The sequence below is a fragment of the Cryptomeria japonica genome, chromosome 8 (assembly GCF_030272615.1).
Source record: "Cryptomeria japonica chromosome 8, Sugi_1.0, whole genome shotgun sequence".
Lineage (NCBI taxonomy): Eukaryota > Viridiplantae > Streptophyta > Pinopsida > Cupressales > Cupressaceae > Cryptomeria > Cryptomeria japonica.
In genome coordinates this window covers 205,296,368-205,314,277 of record NC_081412.1, presented here as the reverse complement: position 1 = coordinate 205,314,277, position 17,910 = coordinate 205,296,368, and the positions used below count along the sequence as shown (strand labels likewise).

General features: G+C 38.1%; 1 long non-coding RNA gene across 1 annotated transcript in view; it reads right to left on the bottom strand.

Annotated features, from left to right (window-relative positions):
• Positions 1-16,598, bottom strand: part of LOC131062336 (uncharacterized) — a 32,003-nt gene extending 15,405 nt beyond the window's left edge. The window contains exons 1-2 of the long non-coding RNA XR_009110875.2: positions 16,272-16,598; positions 4,674-4,958 (exon numbers count right to left, since the gene is read on the bottom strand). This is a non-coding gene — a long non-coding RNA (uncharacterized LOC131062336). The remainder of the gene's footprint in view (positions 1-4,673; positions 4,959-16,271) is intronic.
• Between the last annotated feature and the right edge of the window lie 1,312 nt (positions 16,599-17,910).

Here is a 17,910-nt window from a genome sequence, read left to right as displayed (position 1 = left end):
GTCAGTTGAGGTATTTCTCAAAGTGCATTTCTGAGTTTGGTTTTTTGAAAATCTGAAATGGCATCCTCTTCTTCCATTCCTACACCACTAGTTGTTGAGGTCAAGGATAGAACCCAAACTGTGTTTAAGAAGCACGCTTACAAATCCATGGAGAACGACTCGATTGGAGCTTTTTCTTCCATTCCACATGGAGTTTTGCATGTAGATGATGTACGAGTCTATATTCACCATGAAATCAAGGAAATTGACACTAAGGATTTTTGGGATATCTACATTGACAAAATCATGCATGAAATCGATGACTCCAAGCCAGAATTTGTGCAATTGCAAAGAAAAGGTTTCACCCAGTTTGTGAACTTTGCGTCATTCGATGAAAATGAATGGGTAAGGTATGTGTTGAGCAGAATTCATGCTGAGTTTATATGGCTTGACCATCCCTATAAGATTACTCAAGAAGCCATTAGGACGGTAAATTTTTTGAATCAAACCGGTGACAAGCTAGGACTTCGAAAAGTCACAAACCCTACCATCAACAAGTTAACCGGTACAAAGTTTGATGGACGCTCAATGAAAATCAACACAATCAAGGAAGATGATGTTAAGTTTGTTGCGATGGTAATCGGCTACAAGGTATATCAATCTAATCGACTGAACTATGCATCTGGCGCTGCCATCCATACAACCTACCAGATGGTTAAGGAAGATGCTCATTATGATCTGTGTAGTAGACTATTGGAGGAATTGATGATAAATCTGAAGAAAATTAAGCAAGACAAAAAGCATGTTTTCATTCCTTGGTTATCTATTTGGCACTTTACTTCATGAATTAGTTCCCCAGAATTGGTAGAGTGCAGTGGGCTTTTGATAGACTAATGGCCCATCAGATCAAGTAGGGTCTTAATAATCTTGGAAATAAGGATAATCAAAATGTTCTATTGTGGGCATTCTTCAAGACTTTTTAGGTTAAGATGAAGCAGAGGGTCAGAACCCCTAAGGATATTGTGAAGAAATATGAGGGGACAATCTGTTTTACAGTGAAAAAAAATGAATGTCTCATGGAGGCAGTTCAACCCAGGATAGTGTGGATAATTCCTATGGGCTATGAGGTTAATGCAGGGACTTTGGATGCCTACGCACAACACTTGCTTAATGCTCTAGTGAATATTAAAGAAGAAAGGTTTGGAACTTGCAACGAAAAATCAATGGAACTGCACACCAAGTTCACCGAATTGGCTAGGAAAAGAAAAGTTGCTAAGATATTGGAGGAAATCCTTGTTGAGGAAGGTCACCCTCGAAAAAAAGTCAAGGTTGCAAGAGCTGCAATGTATGCAATTGAAAAGGCGAAGAAACAAAAGACTACAGAAGACACCTCCTGCTAAATCAAAACCCTCCGGTTCATCTACAAAGGGAAAGGTGTTTTGAGGAAGAAACAAAAACCCCAAAGGGAGTATGCTGCAGTTTCTCCGATAGCATCTGAAATTGAGCCAGATGCAGACATTCCCAAGGCACCAAAGAAAGGAGAGTTTGCAAGAATAATCCAGAAACCTCAATCCAGTGTTGAGGAGAAAGGTTTGAAGGAGAAGAAGGCAAAGTCTGATCCTGTACCTATAAGCAAGTCTAAGCGAGGAAGGAAGACAAAATCTAACCAAGATGAGGCAATTGAATCCGGTAAGATGAAGACCACCCAAATAGAGTATCACATTATTCCTCCTCTGTCTACTCAAGAATTAATAGATGAAATTATTAAAGATAGAAATTCTAAGAACATATTTGTATATTATGAGAATATGGATGATAAGGATAAGAGGAAGATTGAGGAAGTTGTAATTTTGCACATGGATGTATTTAGTAAAACCTTGATTGAATTAGAAAAATATCTTCCCAAATATTTCTACAGTCTGATTGATGGCAGCGGAAATTTTGCAAGTCAAATGGATAAGGAGATGAAATAAAATGAACTGGTCAATTTGTGCACTAGTATTTCTATTGAGGAGATAGACAACCTCATTTTGCAAGCAAATAAAAAGGTATTCAAGAATAAACACAGGGTAAATAACCTAATGGTGGGAAGGGTAGAAGAAATAACAAAAGAAACTATTGAAATCTGGAAGAAATTTCTCAGTGAGAACTGACTACCCATGAATTCCCCTCCAGATGTGGACTCACAAGAGGTAGTCACTCAAACAGAGGATCCTTCAGTGCATGATAAGGTAGAAGATACACAAGATGTTGCAGGGCAACAAATTTTGGATTCAATGGAGGTTGAGATAGAGAATACTCAGGATGAACCGACTGAGATAGAGGTTGGTGCACCAAGTGGTGACACCGATGCATAGAAGGCACCCATTGCGGATGAAAATAATGCTAAGAAGAAGGAAGACGAAAAATAGGAGAAACCGGATAAAGGGAAGCATAAGGTAGCGGAAAAATCCGATCCTTATGGAAATTGACACATCAAAAATACAAAGCCGAGGGAGATTTTCACAGTTTAATATCAATTTTGACAAACCATTCAATCAAATGTCTCTAGCAGAAAGGATGATTGTTGTCGCTTCTCTCCAAGCACAAGCTAGTTAGGAGTTAGCACAGTCAAAAACAGAAGATAAGAGACTCATTGAGAAAACGGTTTCAATTTTGGAATAGGTTGTACGGAAACTACAACTTGATGCTAATGCCAGTTCATCCAGTAAGCTTCAGAACTTGATAGATCATATATTAACTCAATTTGATTCTTTGACCAAGGCATCAACTCAGAAGGCTATAAGATTCCAAAGTTCAAACATTTTTGTGAATGATCAACAATGATAAGGTACATCTTGAAAACGAATTAAAACTAATTGATAAGGCCTTAACAAAAGGTGGTAAAATTTATGTCTTGTCTAGTTTTGACAAATTTTACTATTGAAATAGACAAGCAGATAGATAATTGTAAAGGAAAGTTAGCTCATATTGCTCAGGCTTATGATCCTATAGCTAACTTAACCAATAGTATTGAAGGCCAAATTTTGACTATTATGGAGTAGATTAGGAATTTTGAGAAGGAGAAGGAGAGAATGGTTAGGCAGACAGGTGAACTCCAGAACCTAATTGGTCCCCATTTAGACACCTTAGTGTACCATAAGATGGACTGCATTCAAAACATGTCTCAGGAGACTCTCACTTAGATTGTAGCTATATAATTTCATGCTTATGTTCTGAATGGTTTTGTTTCCATTTTGGAGAAATTGCGGGTAGGTTGGAGCACCTATCTTGGGTTCCTCAAGATGGCATATGCAGATATACTTAAGCATGTATAGATTTGATCATCCGGTGTGTGTGTATATATGTACAGGCAATTTTGTTGCACACCCTATCTTTGGCATTGTTTTCAAAGGGGAGAGATGAGGTGAAAAATGTATAGACTGATTGTGTATGGACTGTACAATTCGGTGATGCAGATTTTTGGGTTATTGATCTAAGGGAAGCCTTAGAATTCTTTCATTCTTTTTCATCCGGTGTACAGGTTTCATAGGTTTTCAACACCTATTCCTTTTTCACAAGTGTTGCCATTAATGCCAACGGGGGAGATTATTGACAATTGACACTCATCCGGTGATTTCTAGTAGTTGCTTATTGGTTTAAGGTTGTCATTGATGGCAACTCTTCTTGGTGATTCGATCCGGTGATCATGATTCATCCTATCTGGAAGAAAGAGTTAACCGGTAGGTAGTTAACTGGTAAATCGAGGCTATCTTGGTAATGTGTTGGTTTGGAATGACTTCCAATTATTGCGGTAATTTTGGTGGTTGATCTTGTGTTTTGGGTGAATGGGAAGATCCTTAGGAAGCATGTGATTATACCCTTTTGGTCCGATGCTATGTTTTGTTCGAGATTGAAGCTGACTTGGAGCTACACGTTAGACTTCTTGAAGCTGACTTGAAGGAGATTATTTTTTATGTTAAGACCGGATATATAAGATCGAATTGGCGATTGGTTTTCGATGCAATACTATTTATGGTGATATGTATTGGTGCGATTGAGCGTAGGTTCACGTGCGCATTTGGTTGATATATAATCTGGTAGCTGACTAAGACAAAAATAGAGTATTTGCAAAGTGAGGATAGTTAGATATCTTCTGCATAACCGTAACTCATTCATGCGTTATCATATGGTACTTTAGAGTTCATTTCATTGTACTTTCTCATTGTAATCAAATTGTAAGTCAGTGAAACTTCCCTGAAGGTTGTAGCCTTTCGGGTCATTGTAATTGAGCAGTGACCTCTAGGAAGTGAGCCTAAATGCAAGTGCATTCCCCTTCTATGTAATATTTATGTACTCTTGGCCATAGTATATGAATATTGTGGGTTCTAGCCCCACCATGGTTTTTCCCTTTCCAGTTTTCCACATAAAAATTCTTGTGTTGTGGATTTTTGGTTTGTTTATTACTTGCTTGTGCTATTTTATGTTATGCATTGCTAACCAGTGGATAAAGAATAAGTTTATGGATTTGTTAGAAGCAAAGATCACTGATTCACCCCCTCTCAGTGATCTTTGCTTCTAACAAATGTATATAGCATTTTTTTGTAATAAAAGAAAAATTTTATTTTAATTTCCTTTGATCACTTATTTAATATTATGAGGAGGGATAAAAAACACAAGAAAATATTTTGTTCAAAATCAAACAAAAAACATACCTGACAGCAACATCACCTACAATACCAATTGCCATTCCTCCAGACATCCAAATAGACCACAAGTTAGACCTAATGATAAGTGGGCATATCCATCAAACAGATAATATGATTTAGCCTTGGGATTGATTCTTGTGCTTATGATGACTGCAATGATCAGACCATATATACCAAGCACTCTAGCTATAACAACTGGTACTATAGATTTCATCATAAGTTCTAGTCTCATAATACCCATTGATGCAACTCCAACTCCACTCTTTGTTGTACCAAATGCTGCTCCTATACCTGACCAGGATCATCCAAGGACCATATGTTAAGTTATGTAACATGTTCAAGATCTCAAGAAGCAATCTAGATATATATAGATATTTTAATCCTGACAAATGCTCTTCAGAATACCACAGATTATAAGAAACATATTTTCCTATCAAGGAACTTATTACTCAAGAAGAAACTAATTTCTAAGCATTTAGGTGTGTATATAAATTACTCAAGAAGAAACTAATTTCTAAGAATTTTAAATCCAACATAGATATTATGCATCTCATAGACAAAACATTTAGCGTGATACCAGGACTCCTTATTCAAAATTGCTAAGTCTTCAGGGTCAAAAGATAAGCTTCTATTATGTAGCAGAATACTACAGATGAATCAAACTCCAAATATAAGAGAGTTGCTTTTGAGGATGAACAAGAATGATAGTCCCTATGATAACGCTCTAAAGGATAAAAGAGAATCAATCTAACACCCAAAGCAATAGGATCAAACAGTTTGAGGACAAGCCAGCTTCAATTCATCAGCATTAGGAATAGACAACTCCACACATGAAAATTTAAATAAAACCAAATACAATGGTCAATGTTTATACATAGAACGACCAAAGCAATAGGTCGGCATGTTCACTTTTATATGAGACAAATTAGACACACACCACACACATTAAAATTTTAGTTTGAGATGCGACAATTCTCAAACCTTCCCAAATAGCATGCATTTTATGTACTTATGATAAACTTTTCCCTATGATTGCTGTCTCCCTAAAGTACAGGCATAAAATTTTTCAATATACCCACCACGGATTTTAATATAACTAAAGTAGGTAGGTAGGGCCAAGAGGACATCTCTGTAACTTTTATAGACCAAATATCTTTCAGGGATGCCTCCCTAGCCAACATTTCTTCTTAGAGTGGATGTCATTGTATTTCTGCTTGTTAGGATACAAGACAACAAGACATGCAACCAAGTCGACATTATAAGATGAGTTTACGACAAATGCTCCTATACATTTATAAGTATCTTTTAAATGAGGATTCCTAGGTGACTTCTCTATCTTCTTGACAAAGTGATTAGCAGAAACCATCTATTTCCCAATACAGGTCGGGTGATCCACTTGAAACTCATTGAAAAGTAGATTTCTAGAAAATATAGAGTTACTTTGCAATGTCATAAGAAAAAAGTATGGTTTATAATATAGTTCACAAACTCACGACTCGGCAAAGACTTGACAAAACTCAGCAAATTAAAATGATATTTAACTTTATTCATAAAAAAAAATTTGTTGTGCAAAATACACTATATAGTTAAATAGCATATCAAATAAATCTGTGGAATGTTAAGGAAGTGTATTCTATTATATTTCAATTTTTCAAAATATTTTTTTTGTGCAATATACACCATACAGTTACACAGCATATCAAAGAAATCTATGGAATGTTGAGGAAGTGTATTTGTTAGATTTCATTTTTTCTAAACAGACATTTATGTCAAATTATAATCTCAAACTTCTAAAAAAAAATCAATTTATCTATTCTCGTCTGCTACTATTTCTCCATTCTCTTCTCTGGTTCTAACTCATTCTGATGATGGATCATGGAGTATGATCTGAAACATTCATGTAAAATTTATCATGCGGTCAAAATCCAGAAATCTCATCATGATTTCATTGATATTAGAACTATGGAAATTTTCATGTTGTTAATTTTTAATTACTCTTTATTTTAAAAAATACCAATATCAGCATTATATTGATTTATCTTATATATTGGATCTGTATTCAACTCTAAGGGCCTTTTCCTTAACTCTGAACATTAAGAGACCGTATTTGTTCCCTCCAATCTTGCTAACAGTAAAGTCAAATGAATCTATTGAATGCTGAAGAAGTGTTTTCTATTAGATTTGATTTTTTATAAATAAAATATTGCATTAACATAGTTAAGTCAAATTATAATCTCAAACTTCTATTGTGATTTCTAATTATTCTTTATTTTATAAAAATAACAATATTAACATTATTATCTGATATATTGGATCTACATTCTGTTAGCGCATGCACTTGTCCATAATTTATGGGAAGCAATAGTTCCACCGTAAATAAGGCAGTCATGCACTATATTATCTAAGCCTAACCAAGCGGTCAATGCAAACAACTAGTTAGCTATTCATGCTATGCCTCTTTCACCACCGGTGATTGCCTTTGATTCCACCGTAATGCGGTGGTTGTTATTGTATAAAGGCATGCATTTGCATAATGTTATCTGTACAATGAATTAATAGAATTTCATTCTCAGCAGTTCTGTTTTTCTTCTTCATTTCTCTGCAAGTGTTGTTTCTTGCTTTCTAGCTAAATCTGTATTTTTGCTATGCAGAAAATTTGACATGGTATCAGAGTGAGGTTGCTAGGAAGAAGAAGCATTAATGATTATTTGCAGGCAGATTTCTGAAGATTAGCATCACCATGGAAGCTGATGTAGATCTCTATTTCTAAATGCATGCATATTCTTCCCCTCATTTTTGCATGCTCCTTAATTTTTTTCCTATATTGATTCTTTAAAAATTGTAGTGCTTTGAAAGCACCACATGATAAAGATCTGGAAAATTTGGGGCTTTGTAAAAAAATGAACTTTTAGAAAGGTTCTATGGGGTTTTGCTTAATGCATTTAGTATAGGTTTCTTTCAATAAGTTTCCTATTAAAATACAAGATTAAGTTGCTATGCACTCTTCCTTCAATTGATAGCCATAAGTATTTTTTTGTTCTAAATTCCTGTCTACATGAAATTCCAATGTTGCAACTTTGTTTGCTCCTAGAGATTCTTTCTAGCAAGATTCCTAACTACATGAGATTCTAGAGTCGCATCTTCGAGTGCTTCCAGAGTTTCTTTCTAGTGGGACATTATTGAGCAATGGATATACAATAGCATCATCCCAACCAAAGGTCATCTTTGTAGTTCCTCAGTTTGGAGCATATTTTTGCAGATGCATATCTTCCTGTTTTCAAATGATCAGTTTTTGTATTTAGAAACTATGTACCTATTTGTTCATCCATTTGAGCAATGCAAAATATATACAATTGCATTTTCAAAGTATCCCAGAGGTACTCATGTAGTGGTTTCTATGATTCTGTATAATCCTGTTGCAGTGTGGATTCATTTGCAGTTTGCAGCTTTCTTCTTTAGTTTGAATAATGGTTACGAGTTTTTCTCACTTGGGTTTTCTCTTTCTTTGTAATTGGGTACCTAATAAGGCTTTTTTGCCAAGACCCATATTTCTCCTTAGTTAGACTTAAGGCGGGGTGTTAGCGCATGCACTTGTCCATAATTGAAGGGAAGCAATAGTTCCACCGTAAATAAGGCATCATGCACTATATTATCTAAGCCTGACTAAGCGATCAATGCAAACAGCTAGTTAGCTATTCATGCTATGCCTCTTTCACCTCCAGTGACTGCCTTTGATTCCACCGTAATGTGGTGGTTGTTATTGTATAAAAGCATACATTTGCATAATGTTATTTGTACAATGAATTAATAGAATTTCATTCTCAGCTGTTCTGTTTTTCTTCTTCATTTCTCCACAAGTTTTGTTTCTTGCTTTCTAGCTAGATTTGTATTTTTGCTATGCAAAAAATTTAACACATTCAACTCTAATGTCCTTTTCCTAGACTCTTAACATTAACAAACTAAATGTGTTCCCTGAATTCTTGCAACCACTGCAACATTCACTAAGTGCTAAACTGCATACCACACAATATGTGCGTTGGAGTTCTGTAAAACATAGACCTTCTGCTAAACATGGGAACTGAGGATGATATCAGTGTACATATACAACCTTTAATATTATTTATTCATACTTTTTAAAGGCAGATTGGGACTAAATAGGGCTTTGCAGCCATCAAATTATAATAATACTAATACCATCCTTAAATCCCCATCAAGTGGATTAAGTGCAAGAGAGAATGATTGGGAATGGGATTCCCTACTCCTACTAATTATTGTCTCTTGTGAGCATTTGGAATACATAGATATGGTATCTGACATGGATATGTCTGTTTTTCAAGACCCCCAATATAGATACAGCTGCTGGATATGGCAATATATAGAGGGAAATTTTTCATTACAAAATAAATAAAAAATTAAAATTAAAAAAATATATACAAGTTTTTACTATTAAATTATTAATAAAAGGTTGGTCTAAAATTTATGATTTTAGATTAATTTTTTGATGGCAATCGCGTGGGAGTGCAGGCGAGCTAGGGCACCTGAGCCCTAGCTTGCAGTCTGTTTTTTCTGTGCGCTGGGTGTTTGCTTGCTCGCGGGGGGTCAAGGGGACCAGGCTGCCATTGGGTTTTCTTCTGTGGGTGTTGTGTTTTTCTTCCTCTGGTGTTGCGTTGAGGACAGATTTTGCGGACTCCAAAAGGGGTTTTTTCTCTTCAATCTTAGCGTCCTCTAGTCTGTGCATGGTGCATGCTTGGGGAGGCGCGTTCTTTTTCCTTTTATTGCTGCTTCTTGTGTCAGTGCGCCCGTTCTGGGTTCTTATTTTGGATTTGGCCTGGTGAGCGGGGGGCTACAAGAGCCTTCATACTGGTGTTATAAATGGATGCCCACGTGTCTTTAGATATGGCAGGTATTGATTCTGCTTCGGCTGGGGTGAATGCTAATATTCCTCCTCAACATTCTTCTGGTTCGGGTGGGGTTTGAAATGGTGCCCTTAAACTGCATAAGGTTAATGGATGCTTGGAGAGGACTCAAGAACGTCCAGTTTTAGTAGTGCAATCAGAATCGGTAGCTGAAGATATTGAATACTATTGCAACCATGTTTTGATTTGCAAGTTCCTGGGGATGAGGGTTTCTCTCGCATTTCTTGATAATTGGATTCGTAAGACATGGAACCCGGAAGGTGACTTTGATATTCTAATGGCTGCAAATAACTTCTTTATGGTAGATTTCTCGTGTGCTTCTGACCGAAACAGGGCTTTTGAAGGTGGTTCGTACTTCTATAATCAGGTGGGTCTTTTCATCAAACCATGGCATGCTGGCTTTAACTCGGCAGAGGAATTACCTTCTAGAGTCCCAGTTTGGGTTTGTCTGCCTCGGCTACCACTAGAATGTTGGAGAAGTGATATATTACAGTCGATTGTGTTGTTGCTAGGAAGACCTATTGGCCCTTCTCAACAAACTCTGAATAAGCACATTTTTTCTTATGCTAGGGTTTGTGTCGAAATTGATTTGAGTAAGCCATTACCAGATTCTATTGATATGACTGTTGGATCCTGCCCTTGGACTCAACCGTTAGACTACGAGATGCTACCATTCAGGTGTCGAGTATGTCATGAGTATGGACATCTCCAACGGAGGTGTCCCTGTGCTTCAAGTGTTTTTGGTTCAAGTAATGCCTCTTCTCAGCCCTCTTTGAATGCAGATAAGGGTAAAGCTCCTATGCAGGGAGGGGGGCTGATAAAGAGGGATTTATCCCAGTTAAGACTAGGAATCGTAATCGAGGCCAAAGGAGATCATTTAAAGATAGGCAAGAGGAAGAGACTCTCAACAGATTTGAGGCTCTTGAGGATTTAGTTCAAGAGGAGGGTTTTCAAGAAGTCCTACAGAGATCAGGGAATTCTTTAGTGGAGGAGGTGCATGGAGTTCAGTCTTCTGGACCTCCAAATTTGACTCAGATTGGAGTATAGGGTGCTCAGATAGCTACTATTGAATCTTCTCTAGACCTTGCTTTGGCTACGACTGATTTGGTGTTGGAGGCATCTGGTGGGCCTGCAGACATTGGTGGAGTTCTCCCTGTGATGCAAGGTGCTTCTGATCTAGGTAAACAGAAGACTCACCCCCCTGGTTTAGGTCTGCATCAAAAGACTTTCAAGAAAGGGGCTCTTGAGAAATCTCTTAAGGTGGGTAGAAAGAAGGATCAGGAAAAAGTCAAGCTAACTGGTGAGACATTGGTAGAGTCAGGTTCAGTGAAGACTATTGATTCTCACTTCTCTCAGCCTCTTCGATGATTGTGCTCTCTTGGAATGTGTGGGGTATGAATAGCATCCCTAGACAAAAAGCTATTCGGGATTTGATTTGGTCGCATTCTCCTGATGTGGTTTTCTTACAGGAAACTAAGTTGTTTGTTGATAGTATGTTGGCGGTGGCTTCTAGGATTTGGGGTCGAGGTCAGTGCCAATGTGTTGGGGCGTTTGGTAATTCTGGGGGGGTGGCTTGTTTGTGGGACCCACGCAAAATTAGACCTATTTGGTGGTTCTCTTGCAAAGGTTCAATTTCTTGTGTTGCTTCTCATCTTGAGTCAGGGGAGAGAGTTCTCTTCTCGAACTTGTATGCACCGACTGACCTTTAGGGTAAGGTTCTGTTGTGGGATCATGTGCGATATGTGAGGTCTCTGGATCCTTTCCTTCCTTGGATCCTGGCTGGAGATCTTAATGTTGTCACTTCTTTAGAGGAGAAGCAGGGTGGTAATGTCCCTCTGGATTCTGCTTCGACACTCTTGAAGGATAATATTGCTCTCTTGAACCTAGTTGACATCAAGCCGAGTAATGGGCTATTTACCTGGAGTAATAGAAGATGTGGGGAAGCAGCTATTTCTGAAAGATTAGATAGATTCCTAGTTTCCAGTTTTTGGATGGGGGATAGGTGGGTGACTAGCTCTGAGATTTTGGATGGCAGGGGTTTTGATCATTGGCCTATCAAACTTTCTGCTACTTTACCCCAACAAGGTATAAACCAGTCTTTTAAGTTTCAGCTTATGTGGCTCAAGGATGAGTCTCTTCATGACTTAGTTCCTGGATGGTGGATTTTTGGGAAGCCGGCTCATGGGACTGCTATGTACTCCTTCTTGAAGCAACTCCAGTTTGTGAAGTATAAGTTGAAGCGTTGGAATAGGCAGCACTTTGGTAATCTCTTCCAAGAAAAGAAAAATGCTCAGTCTCAGTTGGATTCAATTACCCTGCAGATTCGGGACCAAGGTTTCACGGAGGAGCTTGGTGTGCTTGAAGCGGCTACGGTGAAGGTTGTGGAAGAATGGAACTTAAGGGAGGGGATCTTTTGGAAACAGAAATCCAGAATTGAGTGGCTCCAAGCTGGAGACAGGAATACTTCCTTCTTCCACAACTCTGTGAAGGACAGAAAGCAAGGTAATGTTATCTCCTCTTTAGTGTCGGAGAATGGTGAGACTTTTTCGTCTTCCGCTTCTATTTCTGCTGAGTCTTCCCGTTTCTTCTCTGCGTTGCTGTCTGAGGATTCCTCTCCTGCGGAGGTGGAGGAAGCTTTGATCCTGGGTAGCATACCGAATTTGGTTACTAGAGAAATGAATGAATCTTTGCTTCGTCCTATCCCTTTATTTGAGCTTGAGGCAGTTGTTTTTTAGATGAAAAGAGGAAAAGCCCCAGGGCCTGACGGGTTTCCGACTGAATTCTTCCAGGAGTTTTGGGAAGTGATTAAATTGGACCTTCTGGCAGTTGTTCAAGAATCTCTTTTGAACAAACAAATGTTGAGATCTATGAATGCTACTTTTTTGACCCTCATACCAAAGAAGGTGGGAGCTAATACTTTGGATAATTTTAGGTCCATTGCTTTGTGTAATGTGGTGTATAAAATTATCACAAAGCTGATTGCTGAGCAGCTGAAACCTTGGTTAGGTAGACTAATCTCAAAAGAAAAAGGGGGTTTTGTTGCTGGTAGACAAATTTTAGATGGTGTCATTATTGCTGCCGAGACCATTCATTCTATGGCGGGCTCTAAAGAGAAAGCCATGTTCATCAAGTTGGACATGGCTAAAGCTTACGATCGTGTTAAATGGGCCTTCTTGTTCAAGCTTCTGGAAGCTTTTGGTTTTGCTGGTGATTGGATTGAGTGGGTCAGGAGTTGTGTCACTTCTTCCTTCTCTGTGTTGGTCAATGGTGAACCCTCTGAGTTGTTCAAGGCTTCTAGGGGGCTTAGACAAGGAGATCCCTTGTCTCCCTATTTGTTTATTTTGCTTGCGGAAGGCCTTGGGAGGTTCATAAGATCTCACGTGGAGTGTGGCTTGATACAGGGGTGGAGCTGGGGAAATAACATTCCCTCTTAGTCTCATCTGCAGTTTGTAGACGATACTGCTCTCATGGGCCGTGCCAAGATTGAGGAAGCTGTCAGATGGCGTAGCACTCTAGACTGTTACTTGTCTGCTTCAGGTCAACGAATCAATGAAGGGAAGTCCTTTATTTATTTTTTTAATACTCTGAAGATTATTCAAAGGAGGATCGCTGGTATTCTCCATTTCCAGATTGGTACTCTTCCTTTTGTTTATCTTGGCATCCCACTTGCAGTTCGCTCGCTTCCTAAATTGTTTTGGAAGGGGATTTTAGACAAGTTTCGCAATCTGGTCAGTCATTGGACTTGCAAGTGGCTCTCTTCTGCTGGTAGAGTGACTCTGCTAAAATCTGTGGTTCAAGCTCTTCCTATATATAGATGCTTTGTCCTCTCGGCACCATCTAGTTTTATCAAAGATTTTGAAAAATTGTCTAGGCAATTCCTTTGGACAAGCAACCTTCTTCATAGAAAGTGGAGCTTGGTTAAATGGGATGTCATTTGTAGACCGAAGCAGGAAGGCGGGTTGGGGCTTCGCAGGACTGACTTGAATGGGCAAGCTCTAGCTGCGAAACTATATTGGCGGTGGTGCTCTCAGCAAAACCAGTTGTGGGCAAGAATCCTTACCTCAAAGTATCTTGGTGAGGTCGAGAGTGCTGATGTGGCCCGCTTTAGCTTAGACGGGAAGGGTTCTATGATTCGGTGCACTCTTAAAAGGGGTGCCAAGTTGGTCAAGCAGGGGTTGTTCTGGATTTGTAATGAGGGTAAGGAAGCTCTTTTTTGGCATGATTCTTGGGATGGATATCCTCCCATTTTGGCTTCTCATCCTCATTTGCAAAATTTGTGTCAACACTTCATTGATGCTGGGTTTTGTCACGTGGCTGATTTTAAATCTCTTCAAACATTGGGGCAGGCTACTATTTTCAGGTGGAAGGACCCAAGGGAATGGCCTCCTGATGGCACAGTTGAGGACCGTCAAGAGCTTGCTGGGATTTTGTCTAGACGTGCTTCTAGTTCCCTTTCTGGACGTGATGTGTTGGCTTGGGACTCTGATCCAAAAGGAAGATTCTCTGTTGCTTCAGGTTATGCAGTCCTTGATAAGCAGTTGTTTGGGAGTACTGAGATCTCTTGGTGGAAGAAGGTTTGGAATAAGTTTGCATGGCCTAAGTGCAATTTCTTCTCTTGGTTAGTGGTGCAAGGAAAATGTCTTACCTGGGAGAATCTCTGTAAGCGTGGCTTCCAGGGACCTTCTATGTGTGTTATGTGTGCTGGACATGAAGAGTGTATTTCTCATCTTTTCTTTCAGTGCTCCTTTGCGAAAGCCATTTGGCACTTTTGGTGGAATCTGTGGCATATGCCGTGTAGACATGTTTTTTCTTTGAAGGAATTCTGGGAAAGTCAAGGGTCTCCTTCGGTTAGGACTTCTTTTCTTTTAATTGCTTGGGTTATTGGCCCTAGTCTGATAATTTGGCATATTTGGTTGGAACGCAATCGAAGAATCTTTTTGGATAGAAAGCTGCAGATTGGTCAGTTATGGTTGAGAATTTTGGGGGGTCTTCAGGAAACTTTGACAGCTAAGTGTGATTTGTCTATTCCTATGGATCCTGGTGATTTTGGAGTTGCTAGTGCGTTGGGGCTATCCCTAGGGGGAAAAGGAATTGTGAGGACTGTTCGCCATAGGCGCGGGGGGGAGAAGGTTAGTCAGGCTGGTCACTGGTGTCCCCCTGCTCTGGGAGAGTTAAAAATTAATACTGATGGCTCTTCTAGAGGAAATCCTGGGCATGCTGGTGTTGGTGGCATTGGTAGAGATGGCTCTGGAGTGGTGGTGTTTTTTTTCTCTATTTATAGAGGTCAGCATACTAATAACCTCATGGAGGCCACTACCATTCTTCTGGCTTTGGAACGGGCTTGTGCTCTGGGATGGAGAAGGATTGTTTGTGAATCGGATTCTCAGGTTGTTATTGACCTTTTAAATAGGAGGCAGTTTGAGGAGGTGAATTGGCAGTTGGCGGTGGTGGTCAAGCAAATTGTTGCTTTGGGCACTACCTTAGAATTTGTTGTCTTTTGTCATGTCCCTCGGGAGTGGAATATGGTGGCTGATGGCTTGGCTAGGTGGGCTTCTGAGCAGATGGGGACTTGGAATGTGGCGGAGTGGGACAATCTCCCAGAAGATTTGGCTGTGGTTCTTGAAGATTTGGTTATGGAAGATATGAGGTGCTTCTTAGGTGTATCTTAATTTGGGGTTGCTTTGTTGCTTTTGTTGGGAGTTTTCTTCCCCTTTGTAATGCTTTGCTGATTCAATAAATTTTTACCCTCTCTTTATTTTTAAAAAAAAAATTATTAATAAAACATTAAAAATTATTAAAATTAAATTAACAACTTTATCGGGTAGAATATTGTGTGTGTAACAGAATTTGATTAATGTAAAGCATATTTAAATGCTTCCGGGTTATGACCATCTCTGTTAATGTATAGACATTGTAAATTATTGTCTCTGCCTTAAGTACATTTGTTGTTTGCTCAGAAATTGATTACAGGGATATGAAAGTCCTGTAGAAGGGTTGTAATGGCCCTTTGAAGATTATGTGGCTATGTATGAATAAAATGTCTTTGAGTTGTGAGGTTCCAGCTGTAGTATTCAAACAACATTTGAAGATTAGACTAATGAGATGAGAATTGTGTTGTATTGTGGATTCAATATTGAATTGAATTTCTGGGTTGTGTGTTAGCAAGCTTATATCCAAAAATGGATTGGGAGCAAGTGTGCTCAAAATGTTGATAAGAAACCACCCTTTATGCCTTTATATGTTTAACCTCTGCTACATGCTTTGGATCATCAAGTTGCAAGGTACAACCAAAGGAACAGCCATACTGGAAATGTCCAACGGGGCAAAAATTAAATGATTCTATATGCTAGCCATGGGTAGAAATTCCCTAAAAACAAATAAAGAAGTGGGAGATTTACCAATCAAAACTAAAAAAAGATAACAATTAGCAAGATTTGCAGAGATTTTTCTGCAAAGCCATAATAGGGAAAAATTAGTACCCACTCCCAAACTACGAAACAATTATATTGAATCCCTAAAATATTACACAAGGAATCACAATTCTTGTAAGAGGAAAAATGAAACAAATAAAAGAAGTTAAATTACAACAATTTCACCAAGATTATCATAAAGAACAAGAAAACAGCTAAATAAAAGAAAGAAGATGCTATAGATAGGTTACATTACAGAGCTTAGAGATAAATCATACTAGATAGTTAAGTGTGTGCTCAAGTCCAATCCAACATAACTGCCTCTTCACAAACCGGCTTCTCCCATTGATTCTCGGTCGACTCGGTGTTGGCACCACCTCCTCCCAGTCTTATCCATTCCACATTCTAGATTACTAACCGCAAGGGCATCGACCCCGCCCCATCCTCTCTTTTCATTGATTGAGAAAAAGGATGAGACAATATAGCTTGCATAATTAACCTCTATTGGTTTAATATATGCAACGTTGATATCTCCTACCATAGCATCAATGAGATTCATGCCTGAATCGTTGTAGCCAACGTAAGCGGTTCCATAAGAAGAAGGAAATTCCATTGATTATCATGCTGTGAAGGAGGGTTATTTATATAGGAGTTCAAATTTTATGCAACCGCCCTCAAGAGACCGTTTTGTTTTACCTGTCATGGTTCCCACTTTCAAACATTTAGTTGTATTTGTGATTTGTAATTTTAGTGGAATCTTTTCATCTCGCCAAGGTTTTCTTTGAAGGAGCCCTCAAATTGGAAAAATCACTTCCCGCCGTTCCTCTACCCTTTCCCATCTAGACTAGAAAACATTGTCTTAATTTTTAATTTAAACACCATATAGGTAATTTAGTAGATTGTGAGGAAAAAAATTATATATATATATGTGTGTATATCTATATGTGTGTATGTATATATATTCTTGAAGTTTATTTGTAATAGAGGAAAAATAGTCATTTATTTAGTCATTTATAGCTATGTTGCAAAAATGGACTAGAATTTGGTCATTTTTACTTGCCATGAGTAAAAGTATTAGTCACCTTGTCATTTATTTGCCAAATTTCTACTACTGTCTATTTGAAAACACATTATTGACAACACAGTGTTTCTTCATATTTTTAAAAATACATATGACAATTACGATAGACAAGTTGATTGAGAAAGGGTGCAAAAGTATGTTTTCAATAAAAGAATTTGACTACAATTTTTTGCACTTCTCGTTAAATGTAAAGTATCAATTCTAGGCACATTGGAAAACATCTACCTCCCAACCTTGCTCATGACTGTTTTGGGAAGGTGGATGATATGCAAGAGGAGCCACGTCAAGCACTATAGATGGAGCTATCACGAGTTCCAACAAAGGACCATGCTCTAATGATGAGTCACTTTATCTATTACTTGGAGCTAAGATTAATGCGTTTGAAAATTGTTTAGATAAATCATTGTCAACATCAACATATTCATATTCATCATTTGAATTATTAGCATCAACTTCTTCATCATGAAAAACATTCTCATCTATTTCATCATCAAGATTAACAAAAATAGGAGCTCTAATAGGAATAGAAATTGAACCATCATTTGTCTTAATCATTTTACGTCTTGGAGATTTAGTGAAATATTCCAACATCTGATTCTTGGTAGAAATTACGGTTTTGTCTTGTTTAATACATCAAGTTCATTTCACAACATAAACTCATTGTGCATGCAATAGCATAAATGCATACTTTCTAAGTTTATTATGGAAATAACAGAAGTATTATGAAGCACAAAGTTGTGTCACAGTTTTATAAAGGAAATGGTCAATTGTGATTCAACTTTTTTAATTGAATCAATAGAAAGTGAAATATATGTTTTGAATTTTGAAATGATGTA